This window comes from Schistocerca nitens, chromosome 6 (assembly GCF_023898315.1).
Source record: "Schistocerca nitens isolate TAMUIC-IGC-003100 chromosome 6, iqSchNite1.1, whole genome shotgun sequence".
NCBI classification, from domain to species: Eukaryota; Metazoa; Arthropoda; class Insecta; order Orthoptera; family Acrididae; genus Schistocerca; species Schistocerca nitens.
This window is the reverse complement of record NC_064619.1, coordinates 577921555-577935286: the sequence shown is the minus strand read 5'-3', so window position 1 is coordinate 577935286 and position 13732 is coordinate 577921555.

Below are 13732 nucleotides of genomic sequence, written 5' to 3'. Positions count from 1 at the left end.
AGATAACATTCCATCAGAATTTCTAAAATCGTTGGGGGAAGTGGCAACAAAACGACTATTCACGTTGGTGTGTAGAATATATGAGTCTGGCGATATACCATCTGACTTTCGGAAAAGCATCATCCACACAATTCCGAAGACGGCAAGAGCTGACAAGTGCGAGAATTATCGCACAACCAGCTTAACAACTCATGCATCGAAGTTGCTTACAAGAATAATATACAGAAGAATGGAAAAGAAAATTGAGAATGCGCTAGGTGACGATCAGTTTGGCTTTAGGAAAAGCAAAGGGACGAGAGAGGCAATTCTGACGTTACGGCTAATAATGGAAGCAAGGCTAAAGAAAAATCAAAACACTTTCATACGATTTGTCGACCTGGAAAAAGCGTTCGACAATATAAAATGGTGCAAGCTGTTCGAGATTCTGAAAAAAGTAGGGGTAAGCTATAGGGAGAGACGGGTCATATACAATATGTACAACAACCAAGAGGGAATAATAAGAGTGGACGATCAAGAACGAAGTGCTCGTATTAAGAAGGGTGTAAGACAAGGCTGTAGCCTTTCGCCCCTACTCTTCAATCTGTACATCGAGGAAGCAATGATGGAAATAAAAGAAAGGTTCAGGAGTGGAATAAAAATACAAGGTGAAAGGATATCAATGATACGATTCGCTGATGACATTGCTATCCTGAGTGAAAGTGAAGAAGAATTAAATGATCTGCTGAACGGAATGAACAGTCTAATGAGTACACAGTATGGTTTGAGAGTAAATCGGAGAAAGACGAAGGTAATGAGAAGTAGTAGAAATGAGAACAGCGAGAAACTTAACATCAGGATTGATGGTCACGAAGTCAATGAAGTTAAGGAATTCTGCTACCTAGGCAGTAAAATAACCAATGACGGACGGAGCAAGAAGGACATCAAAAGCAGACTCGCTATGGCAAAAAAGCCATTTCTGGCCAAGAGAAGTCTACTAATATCAAATACCGGCCTTAATTTGAGGAAGAAATTTCTGAGGATGTACGTCTGGAGTACAGCATTGTATGGTAGTGAAACATGGACTGTGGGAAAACCGGAACAGAAGAGAATCGAAGCATTTGAGATGTGGTGCTATAGACGAATGTTGAAAATTAGGTGGACTGATAAGGTAAGGAATGAGGAGGTTCTATGCAGAATCGGAGAGGAAAGGAATATGTGGAAAACACTGATAAGGAGAAGGGACAGGATGATAGGACATCTGCTAAGACATGAGGGAATGACTTCCATGGTACTAGAGGGAGCTGTAGAGGGCAAAAACTGTAGAGGAAGACAGAGATTGGAATACGTCAAGCAAATAATTGAGGACGTAGGTTGCAAGTGCTACTCTGAGATGAAGAGGTTAGCACAGGAAAGGAATTCGTGGCAGGCCGCATCAAACCAGTCAGTAGACTGATGACAAAAAAAAAAGCTGCAGTAGGTACTGGGAGATGAAGAAGCTTGCACAGGATACAGTAGCATGGAGAGCTGCATCAAACCAGTCTCAGGACTGAAGACTACCACAACATACCAGTTACAACACAATTACTTACGTTATCTTCGAAGAAAAAGCAGCACTATCTTTTTTATTTTTCTGCACGAACAATGTTCGATCTGTGCAGTTACAAAACTATGTTGTTGAAAAACTCTGGTTTTTCTATTTTACCCGTATTTATTACAGAAATAAAAACCTTGCTTTTAGAAAGTACGACAACACTGATTAAAACACACAATGTTTACTTGAATACAAATCTGCACAAGCAGTAGTAGAAGATGTGGACGATTTAGCGCTATTCATGTTGCAATTACACAAAAAAAATACAGTCAGTGTTAACATTTTCAATCCTCAGTCAGTGGGTTTTGCCAGGCAGACGTACAAATACACTATTCACTATATACTTTCAAATAGAAGTCGGCTGGGATATACTATTACATGTCAAGTAAGGCTTTCGTCTAGGCACTTTTCACTGGCAGAATTTTATCACACAAGATAAGAAAAACTGTAATGTTATCTAGCGGCAGATTTCTTTTCCCAGTACCTCTCGGTTTCCTTGAAATGCTTCGACAAATACATGGTGCTGGATGTTATAACTTTTCCTTCCCCTTAGTGTAGTACGGTTGTCAGATGAAATGTGTAGCCAGTCATACTCAGTTATTTTGGACGAGTTCCTGTCAGCCCTTGGTCTAGTGCGCTAAGATCCCTGAAATCCTCTGGTTCCATCTTGCACAGAAGGAATCCGTTGTCCTCTGTTTTACCAATGACTTGGATCCAGTTTTCTGGCTGAAGGTATATTTTATTCCTCTCTAAAAGGGCATATTTATGGATGATCAAATTTTGGAAAAATGTCTTAATATTTCGAACATCTCTCACAAAGTTAGCAATATTTAGGCTTAAGTTCAAATGAAAATCGTATGAAGAATGTGAATTATGATCAAAACAGCCAGTTGCGTTGCGTTTCTCTGAATGCTGTTCTTCACTTTGTTTAACGCAATACAGAAACACATCTGATACATTCTGTAAAAATGCTGGAAACGTTCGGTATAGGCTTATGTGTTCACTTCTTTCATTACGTCGAATGTGCCATATTTCTTCCCTTTTTTCAGTCATAACGGTTGTACCCAATATCTTCTTCGCTGCTCAACATTTACGGGTTACAAAAGAACCAGCGCATCAGTATTTTCGCGTGATGAAGACATGGTCTGATCCACTTGTAGCACGACCGTTCCGCTTCTTTCTGACATCGACACTCACGTCCGTCCGCACAAAGTTCATGAGTCGCGGCCGCCAAATGTCCGCGCCACGCCATTTCTGTATGACTTTGCCAAAGATTTCTACATTGTTCGTACAAAAAATACACTCCTGGAAATTGAAATAAGAACACCGTGAATTCATTGTCCCAGGAAGGGGAAACTTTATTGACACATTCCTGGGGTCAGATACATCACATGATCACACTGACAGAACCACAGGCACATAGACACAGGCAACAGAGCATGCACAATGTCGGCACTAGTACAGTGTATATCCACCTCTCGCAGCAATGCAGGCTGCTATTCTCCCATGGAGACGATCGTAGAGATGCTGGATGTAGTCCTGTGGAACGGCTTGCCATGCCATTTCCACCTGGCGCCTCAGTTGGACCAGCGTTCGTGCTGGACGTGCAGACCGCGTGAGACGACGCTTCATCCAGTCCCAAACATGCTCAATGGGGGACAGATCCGGAGATCTTGCTGGCCAGGGTAGTTGACTTACACCTTCTAGAGCACGTTGGGTGGCACGGGATACATGCGGACGTGCATTGTCCTGTTGGAACAGCAAGTTCCCTTGCCGGTCTAGGAATGGTAGAACGATGGGTTCGATGACGGTTTGGATGTACCGTGCACTATTCAGTGTCCCCTCGACGATCACCAGCGGTGTACGGCCAGTGTAGGAGATCGCTCCCCACACCATGATGCCGGGTGTTGGCCCTGTGTGCCTCGGTCGTATGCAGTCCTGATTGTGGCGCTCACCTGCACGGCGCCAAACACGCATACGACCATCATTGGCACCAAGGCAGAAGCGACTCTCATCGCTGAAGACGACACGTCTCCATTCGTCCCTCCATTCACGCCTGTCGCGACACCACTGGAGGCGGGCTGCACGATGTTGGGGCGTGAGCGGAAGACGGCCTAACGGTGTGCGGGACCGTAGCCCAGCTTCATGGAGACGGTTGCGAATGGTCCTCGCCGATACCCCAGGAGCAACAGTGTCCCTAATTTGCTGGGAAGTGGCGGTGCGGTCCCCTACGGCACTGCGTAGGATCCTACGGTCTTGGCGTGCATCCGTGCGTCGCTGCGGTCCGGTCCCAGGTCGACGGGCACGTGCACCTTCCGCCGACCACTGGCGACAACATCGATGTACTGTGGAGACCTCACGCCCCACGTGTTGAGCAATTCGGCGGTACGTCCACCCGGCCTCCCGCATGCCCACTATACGCCCTCGCTCAAAGTCCGTCAACTGCACATACGGTTCACGTCCACGCTGTCGCGGCATGCTACCAGTGTTAAAGACTGCGATGGAGCTCCGTATGCCACGGCAAACTGGCTGACACTGACGGCGGCGGTGCACAAATGCTGCGCAGCTAGCGCCATTCGACGGCCAACACCGCGGTTCCTGGTGTGTCCGCTGTGCCGTGCGTGTGATCATTGCTTGTACAGCCCTCTCGCAGTGTCCGGAGCAAGTATGGTGGGTCTGACACACCGGTGTCAATGTGTTCTTTTTTCCACTTCCAGGAGTGTAGTAGCGGCTGCTTGGGACGCCAAGGTGACAGGGGCGCCCAAGTGCAAGATATGTATGCGGTGCGTATCACAACTAGTGGCGAAAACTGACATGGGGAAAAAGTGTAAACGGGAAAAGGAGGGAGGTGAGGGGTGCCAAATGATTAGTCGCTTGTGTGGAAAAACGTTCTCGAACCAGCCCTGACTGTGCACGTAACTGCTGACACGTGTTTTTTCGTCACGATTCACGTTCCCTTTTAATTCAGTTAATACATCGACAATGGCAGATTTTTTCGTCCGTTCACTGCTTTTAATGTGGATGCATGCTTGTCAACCTTCAAAAACCAAAAATCAGGAGATTCACTTTTAAAAATCGGGAGATAAGAATGATAAAAAACTGCAAATATTTTCTGTATAATCCCTAGACAACTGATTTGAGTCTTTCCCTATGATGTAACAAAGCTACATTATTGTTATTCATACACTCTACATTTTCTCGGTGTAATCAATTATTCAAAATGACAGTCACAATCGCATTATTTATTTTGCCGCCAACCGGTTTCAACCCGCGATGGGGCCATCTTCAGGGCAATTTACACCATTTGTCCTCTCGCTGGAGTCGTCACCCTGCCTGTGAACGGTAGGTAACAGGCAGGGTGACGACTCCAGTGAGCGACCAAATAGTGTAAATTGCCCTGAAGATGACCCCATCGCGGGTTGAAACCGGTTGGCGGCAAAATAAATAATGCGATTGTGACTGTCATTTTGAATAATTGATTATAAGTAAATTAATCGCTGTTATCTCCACACAACTATGTTGTCTAAAAATTTTCTCGGTGATTTTTCGTATCCACGTGGTTTGAAACACTGCTTTATCCACTATTTGATACATAAATGTCACGTGGGAAAAAAGTACAAAATTCAGACAATGGACCTCTCCTTGACACGATAATGCACTAAAATGTTCCGAATATTGCTTCGAGAAGAGAGTTACATTTGTTTGCCATAGTGAAAAACACAACACCGAATCAAATTATTACAAATAAGATACACGTGAAATAGCAGCTTACACAAAAATAAAGCCTTTCAGCGGTGCAGGGATGTACTTCGATAAGAATATCAACTAAAAACGAATAATGGTCAAAAAAACTGAAATGGCTGGTTTTCAAAACAAATGTCTAATATTTGAATATAATTACCTAAAAATCGGGAAAAATAATTGGATAATCGGGAGGCGGAAGAAAAGTGGAAAATCAGGAGTCTCTCTCCTAAATCGGGAGTGCTGGCAGGTATGTAGCATGTGAGGTTTGGATGCATTTTCACTAGAATTTCCTTCGTTGGCACTGGCGCTTTAAATAACAAACAAAAGAAACAGCAGGGCCATTAACTGCGCACAATGAATCACAACATGGCTGACAATGAAGTGTATCGGGCAAAGCAATGTTTTTCCGACGGCAAATCTCCCAGACGGTCCGCACACGCGCGGCGGAAGGGAACGATGGGAGAAGTTATTTGCCCGTTTCCCCCTCAGTTCCTGCAGGTATTCTTCTCAGATTCTATAGTGCCCTATTTATATCAGTCTTTCAGTAGCATTTCTTCTTAAGTGTCCCAAACAGTCACCAAGTACTGTGGTTGATAAAATTACATCAGCCCGTCCCACCGAAATCTTGATTACCGATACTTCTCTTATCAGCTTGACATGGTGATTGTCATTTTAATGAAGGTATCTCTTGGTGTGAGTGGGAATTTTGTAAACTTGATGCCTGAAACCTCCGCCGATTTTTATAAGTCCCTGTGCATCCAAAAATAAAATTTGACCCTTTTCTTTTTCCATTGTGAACTTTATATTAGGATTAATATCATTCACAAAGTTGGCATACTTTTGAAAGTTCATTTTTTTTTCACGAGACCAAAAAATGTCATCAGAGTACCGAAACCAACAAGGGCTTTTTTTCCTTAGCCGTCCAAAGGGCTGCTTCAATTTTTTCCACGTGTGATTACGCCACAAATGCGATGCATGTGCAGACGGTGCATCTGCACAGGGGACAGCGCTAAACATTAGAAGGTAATTTGAAAACTGTCATCCATAATTCTGTTGTTATAGATAAACTGCAAAAATGAAGTCTTTCTGAAACTATTTTTAATATAGTGTAATTCAGTTCTATACCCATTGTGACACAATGGCCACTGGAGTACGTCTCAGAAAATTATGTCTGCATCGGAGTCTAGGGAATCAGGGGCTATGATGCTGATCCCATTGTCAACACATGACTACTGCGCATGTGTAAATTAATAGTTACGCGATTTATTGTTTCCCAGCATCTCTCCGCGCCTTTTCTACTCATTGTTGTGGCTAACAATCACGCATTACATTCTTCCGTCAGCAGGTGTTTCCCACAGAATGATTTGTTCATTGTAGTCAGTTTAAACGTAAGGTACTCTTCCAGTTCACACGGTTTCACTTGTATTCAGTGGTGGATTCATTTGGGGGGCGCGTGCGGGGGCCACCCGCGCCGCCACCGCCAGTCAGCCCGCACGCTATCCGTTCGTTTCTTTCGTCAGTCGGCTCGACTGAATCGAGTATTTGTACTTTCCTATGTAGCATGCGCGTCCGCGTGCGTCATCGTATTTTATACGTTTCTGTCTGGCATATACACAGCTAACACATACCTACGAGATAAGTCGCTGTCATTCTAGAGATCTCGACACGTTATTCTGTCTGGCATTTGTTCGAGAACAGTAGCGAATACTCTACTGTTTTCTCGTACAGAGAACCTTCGATATGTTGGGTTATAAATACGGACTATTAGCCGAATAGGGGGCAACTTTACATTCAGAAGCAGAAATATTAAGACTGAAGAGTGAATAAATAAAAGGTCCTAGTTGCATCAAGTGTAAGTGTGAAGATTAGTCACGAGTGAGAGTGATCAGTTGATTGTGAAGTATTAATAATAGTTCAAACTCATTTCTCACTAAACTATCGTTACGAGACTCGTAACAATTTTTTTACTAATAACGTAGCAATAGTTTCCCATACCTAACTCGTAATACAAGTTAGGTATGGGAAACTATTGATGCGTATATCTCCAGCAATATTGAATTTCGAGAAGATTCTTAAAAACGCATTGTTACTATATAGGCCCTCTATCGAATGTACTAAAAAAGAACAGAATCGACAATAAAAGTTCCACACATATAAATTGCTGGATGACGTCATCATTGGAAACTCGCCCTTATATTATAAATCATAAGGTACGTACTGGCTTGTCGCTTTCACCGTAGGTATTTGGTTACACTCCATAGAAATATGGAAGCGAACACTCTGGCAGTGAATGTTATCGAAACAACCGAACCACATATACAAGGAAAGCAGAGTCGCTGCTAGGTAGTCAGTTTGAAAGCTACAATCGTTGCGATGACTTGGAAGTGATAAAAAGTGAACAACTGCGATTATTGGCTATTACCATGGACTTCAGTGTTGTGCTTAGTGATATTAGAAATATGCGGGAGTGTGTGATTTAGTGCTAAGTGTAATAGTGTTGCATTTTACAGTGCGAATAAAGTGTTTATTCGAGAATAATTGGCATCCAATTTACCTATGTCGTAACGATATAATAAAGTGGATTGTTATGTAATGAGAAAAGGAAAAGTAGAAACGTCTGTAGATTCCTGTCACCATTCAACCGCATAAACATCACCAGATGTACAGGCACAGCCCAGCACTTCGTTGGAACTTCCCCAACAAAATTCATCGACTGCTTTCTTTAATCCCACGGATATTGGCAATTATTTGGATATATTAGCGTCAGGAAATATTAGTGATGATATGAAACACACTCCAAGGAAACCTGAAAAAGGTTATATCTTTACTTCTTCCGAGCGCAACAAGAGGGGGCGGGTTGAATGCAGACAAGTACACGATAATCACTTTGAACAGTATCAATGGGGGGTTTTCTCATAAGTTAAAAAGGGACTTCTTTGCATTAACTGTTCAATTTTTGTGAATAATAAAATGGTTGGAGGAAAGAAATCCATTATCGCAAAGAAACTTGTGACTGAAACATTAACAAAGTTTGCCAAACTTACTGGTAAAGATGGTGACCTTGAGACTCACTCTCAGCTCAAGTTCCATGTTGAAGCGTCAACAGATGCAAAATTATTTTTGGCGACACGAGACAACCGCGAACTTGAGGTCATAAATCAATTGTCAAGACAGAAAATGGAAAGCAGTAGGGAAAACAGAGACCGTCTTGTACCTATAATAAAAACAATCATATTTCATGGAAAGCAAAATATTCCTCTGGGGGAGGGGGGCATAGAGTTGGCGGGAGTCTATTAGAAAACAAAAATTATTGTGAAAGTATAGCGAGAAAAGAGGGAAACTTTAGAGCTCTTCTAAGATTATAATTGACACTGTTGGCTTGCAACTAAAACATCACCTTGAGACCACCAAAGCGAATGTCACTCACATACGTAAAACAATGTGTAACGAACTTATTTCATGCTGTGAAATAGTGATGTTATCGAAAATACTTGAGGAAATCACAGATTCTCGTTATTACAGGATAATCTTCGATGAGACTACGGACATAGCGCACATCGCCCAACTGAGTTTGGTTGCAAGATATGTTGACGATGACGGAAAATTGCACGGGAGATTTTTGGGTTTCGTTGACATCCATAACGACAATGATTGTGGTGGAAACACTGACGATGCACCTCAAGAGAGTCAAGATAAAGAGTGTAGCATTACTGGTGGAGTATTAGGTACTACGATTCTAAGGAGAATGGAAAACCTTTCCCTCTCACTGGAGAACTGTGTGGACATAGGCTGTGATGGTTGTTCAGTTAATATGTCAGGACTGAAAGGAGCTCTGGTTACAATAAAAAAGAAAACTATCAACGCACAAGTAGCACTCTGTCGAAGCCATCAGCTCATCCTCACTGTCTCTCACAGTTGCCAAGTTACAAGTGTGAGAAACTCACTTGCTACTACTGAAGAAGTGCCATTGTTCTTTACAGCGTCAGCAAGCAGTTCGCAACATTGAAGAGTCACGTAAAATACTCGCTGCAGTCACATGGTCAAACAAGATGGGTTGAGCGACATGATGCTGTTATTCAATTCACTGTTGATCTCGGAACAGTTTGCAAAGTTCTTAAAGAAATACAGTGTTGGAGGGATAGAAACAACGGCTGCCAAACCAATGTTCTCCTTCGAGCCCTCTCTAGTTGGGGAGTTTATTATTACTCTGTTTACACTGAGTAGCATTATGAACATAACATATCCAGTCGGCAAAATCTTACAAGATCCTAGCTTGGACGTCGTGATGGCAAACGCAAAATGAGATTCAACACTCAAGCTGTACGATGGCATGAGAGCTAATGCTGATAGCCACTTTGCTCGTATTACTGAAGATGGGAAGGCAATTATGGAAGAGCTAGACGTGGAGATGAGGGTTCCTTGTCTTAAAGGCAGACAAACACACAGGGAAAACTGCGATCATAATGATGATACTATGACATATTAGCAAAGAACTCTTTTTGTTCGAACACTGGACTATGTTATGACTGAGATGAGAGAATGTTTTGCTGAAGAAAATATTTATCATTTAAAATTCAACATACTTTTGCCCTCACAAGAACTGAAACATGACAGTAATGATCTAGCACATAAATTGAATCAGTGCTTAACTGAACTACCATTCTTTGAAGAAGAATCACTCTTTGTGATTTAAAAGAGTCTAATGGGAGAGATTTTTCAGCACAACAAAAGAACATAAAGGCCCTTAATAGTAGTGGGACTAAGAGGGTGCGAGGCCACACTACATTGTTGCCAAATTTATTCAAGATGGCGGCGATGACGTCATCCAAGATGGCCGCATGTAGACTTGGCAACAGCGCATGACATCATCCAAGATGGCGGCATGTAGACTTGGCAACAGCGCATGACATCATCCAAGATGGCGGCTATTCGCAGGAAAATAGGCCAATTGTGCTATGTCCACTAACCTAACCCTCCAGTAAAAAGGTGTGAATTTTGGCGGGAACATAGTTCAATTGGGCTATGTCCACAAACCTAACCCTACAGAAGGAAAAATGGAGGGAAGTTTGAATTCCAACAGGATAATGGCAGGCTTCTCATTATTATTTATTATTATTTGTGTTCATTTATTATCATTTATGTTAATTTATAATAATTTATTATTATTTATGTTCATTTATTATTATTTACGTTCATTTATTATTATTATTTATTCAATACGCCTTAGTTTGGTGGCAAGAAAGCCATTTCCGTTACAACCATAACAAAAAATCGCTCACAAGTTCAAATTCCAACATGATAATCGGTCACACATACGAAATAGGCCTCCTCATCCTACTAAGTTTGAATTTTTTCGCGGTCACTTATTGTTTCACTCGTAAGCTATCAAAATCGCGTCAAATAATAATAATAAACTGCACTTTCACTAATCTGAATCACCTCCTGTGAATTCGTGGGAAATGGGCTCAAGTCTTTATATCAAACAGTACGGTCATCACTTGTTCTCCAACATACTTAGTACACATCTCCGAGATCGCAGCAGCATCCACCGTGCTCGCTATGAGGTCTGGAGCCTCAGTGTGTATTAGTTCGTATCTCAGCCACCCGAGGACGTCGCCGTGACGTCATTTAAGATGGTGGGAAGAAAGCCAATTGGGCCATGTCCACCAAGTTTGAAGTTTCGTGCCGGCCGCGGTGGCCAAGCGGTTCTAGGCGCGTCAGTCTGGAACCGCGCGACTGCTACGGTCGCAGGTTCGAATCCTGCCTCGAGCATGGATGTGTGTGATGTCCTTAGGTTAGTTAGGTTTAAGTAGTTCTAAGTTCTAGGGGACTGATGACCTCAGATGTTGAGTCCCATAGTGCTCAGAGCCATTTTTTGAATTTTCGTGGTCACCTGTTTTCACTGCTAAATTATTAAAATCCCGTCACTTGTACTAACCTAAGTCACAAATAGTGAAAAGGACTCTTTATTTCAAGCATTACGGTCATGCAGGTCTGCTCCAACCGACTTAGTGCACATCTTCGAGATGGTCACACCACGAACTCCAGAGCCCAAATCGTTTAGTTCCCGTTGTCGCCAGCAGAGGGACCTATCCACCGGCCCAAACGGTCAGCAGTAGCCCACGCGCGCGCCCGGTCCAGCGAACAAACCGCCGCTGACGTCACAGGCGCCACTCAGCTGGTGTAAACATCGGTCGGTCGGTTCGCGATCCACCATGCGGTTTTGTGGGACAAGCAACGCCCCGCCACGCGTTTGTCGCCAAAGTGGTTTGCTCGAAAGTGGAGTCTGCCCTGGCGTCACATCCCTCGATAGGCCAGTCGGAACCTGCTTTGCTGGACAGTCGAATCTGGCCACGTATTTCTAAATCAGCACCTGGACATACATTATTAAAATCTCATCACTTGTACTACGCAAAGTCACAAGGTGGGAAAAGGACTCTTTATTTCAGGCATTACGGTCATGCAGGTGTGTCCCAACTGACTTCGCGATCCTCACACAACGAACTGCAGAGCGCGGCTGACATACGCATGGCCTACCCTGTTCGGCTGACGTGTGGGACTCTCTCCGAAGCCGCAGGCGGCAGGTAGGTGCCGACCAGCGTCCCAACCCGCGCTAGCCACTGCTCCAGAGAGCGCACCCGCGAGCACTTAACGCTGGATAGGATGGAACCTGTTGACCACGTGCCGGACAAAGGACACATTCCACCCCAAATTTATTTTTCTGAACAGGTTCGAATCTGCCGATACCTACCTCACACAACTGCCCGAGATGTTTGGAAAGTTCTATCACATGACATGCTAAAAGCTTAGTACCTCCGCAAGTGAATGTAACAAAGTTCACATGCCTACTTAATTAAATTGATCAGTTAATTAACCTCTCTGATGCGGAAAAGTGTCACGTCCACCTAGACTTGGAATCAATTTTTGCCAGAAGTCCCTACCGACCACCACACCCCCTTACCAACCCATGTTTGTTGGCTAACATGTACTAATGTGTACTGCCGTTTACTAACGTGTACTAACCTACATTAACCTATATCACATTTTGTCTATACAAATAAGCCAAGTTTGAATTCTGATGGTCAGTTCGTGTTTCGCTACCAACACAAGAAAATTGTGGCAAATGAAGCCACTAACCTGTCACCTGTGATGATTCAAAATCGTTGGCTTTGCCTCTCTCACACACCATGAGCGCGAGACTACCCACGTCACAGCCTGGACCTTTATACTCGTGTCGGACATACTCCTCTGTAAATATTCAAGCTAAACTATCACCCAAATACTGTTGTTCAATCCACATGGTCTAGGACATGGCCAGAGCACACCCCAAGTACCTAAGCCGAGAACATCGCTCGCCCCACCTGTAGTTAACCGCTGAGAGACGGAGATATGCTGCAATCACATCCCTTGCGCTCTCATAGCTACTTGCCTCAGCAATTCGATCTAACAAAACCTCCAAGTAAAAAAAAATAATAACCAACTCGAACTCTCTCATATGCTATATTGTCCCACAAATACTTAACTTACATTTTATTTAGGCATTGAGTATATCTATCACTCTCGTACAAAAAACGCTCGCCCTGATGTACCTGGTGTCATGTTGCACAGTCGGCAGACACGCAAACAGCTCCTAATTTCAGTGTACAATATCAAACTGCTCCTAAATAATGCAGTACACATAACTGTAAACACCATCAGTACTCGTAATCTGTCCAAATAATGCATAGCAAAATAACAGACGCGCGCAATGAATCTGTCCCACACATAGTCACACGACCGACAGCTCTCAATTCGCTCAAAGGTCTCTGTTCGACCCTTCAAACATGACTTGATGAAAAAGTCAACCTCTCTGAAATTGTATAGTGCCCCCCAGAAATAGTTAACGCTCACTTTCGTGTTTTCTCAGCTTATTTGGAAATTCAAAATCTTACCCTAACAAACTTGTTCACGAAAATAATACTGAATGCCCTCCTAACCTCCTACCCTTCCAGCTCTCAACATACGCAAATGTTCTCAACCCTCCTATATCCCAGAACAACCGATTAATTATTCTTATTCCTTCTTATCGAATTTACAGGCCTAATTTCCTAAGGACCCGTTATCGAAGTACCATCCTGCTTTTCTTTCTGAGGCTTTCTGTGCTTACTTTTACAGAGATCGCTAAATTACCTCCATAGACCCCTCAATTTACACACACACACACACACACACACACACACACACACGGTCATCCTCTCTACTCATACCATAACATAAGCAATACTAACTTTACAATCCATTATATACAAACCCTACACAATGTAAGCCACAGTAACTTTACAATACTGACTATATGCCCCAATGCTCTCCATTCCTAAGGAAGCGCTGTGAACCTGCTCTTGCTTTCTACACACATGACACTCAGCGGTAATCTGCCCT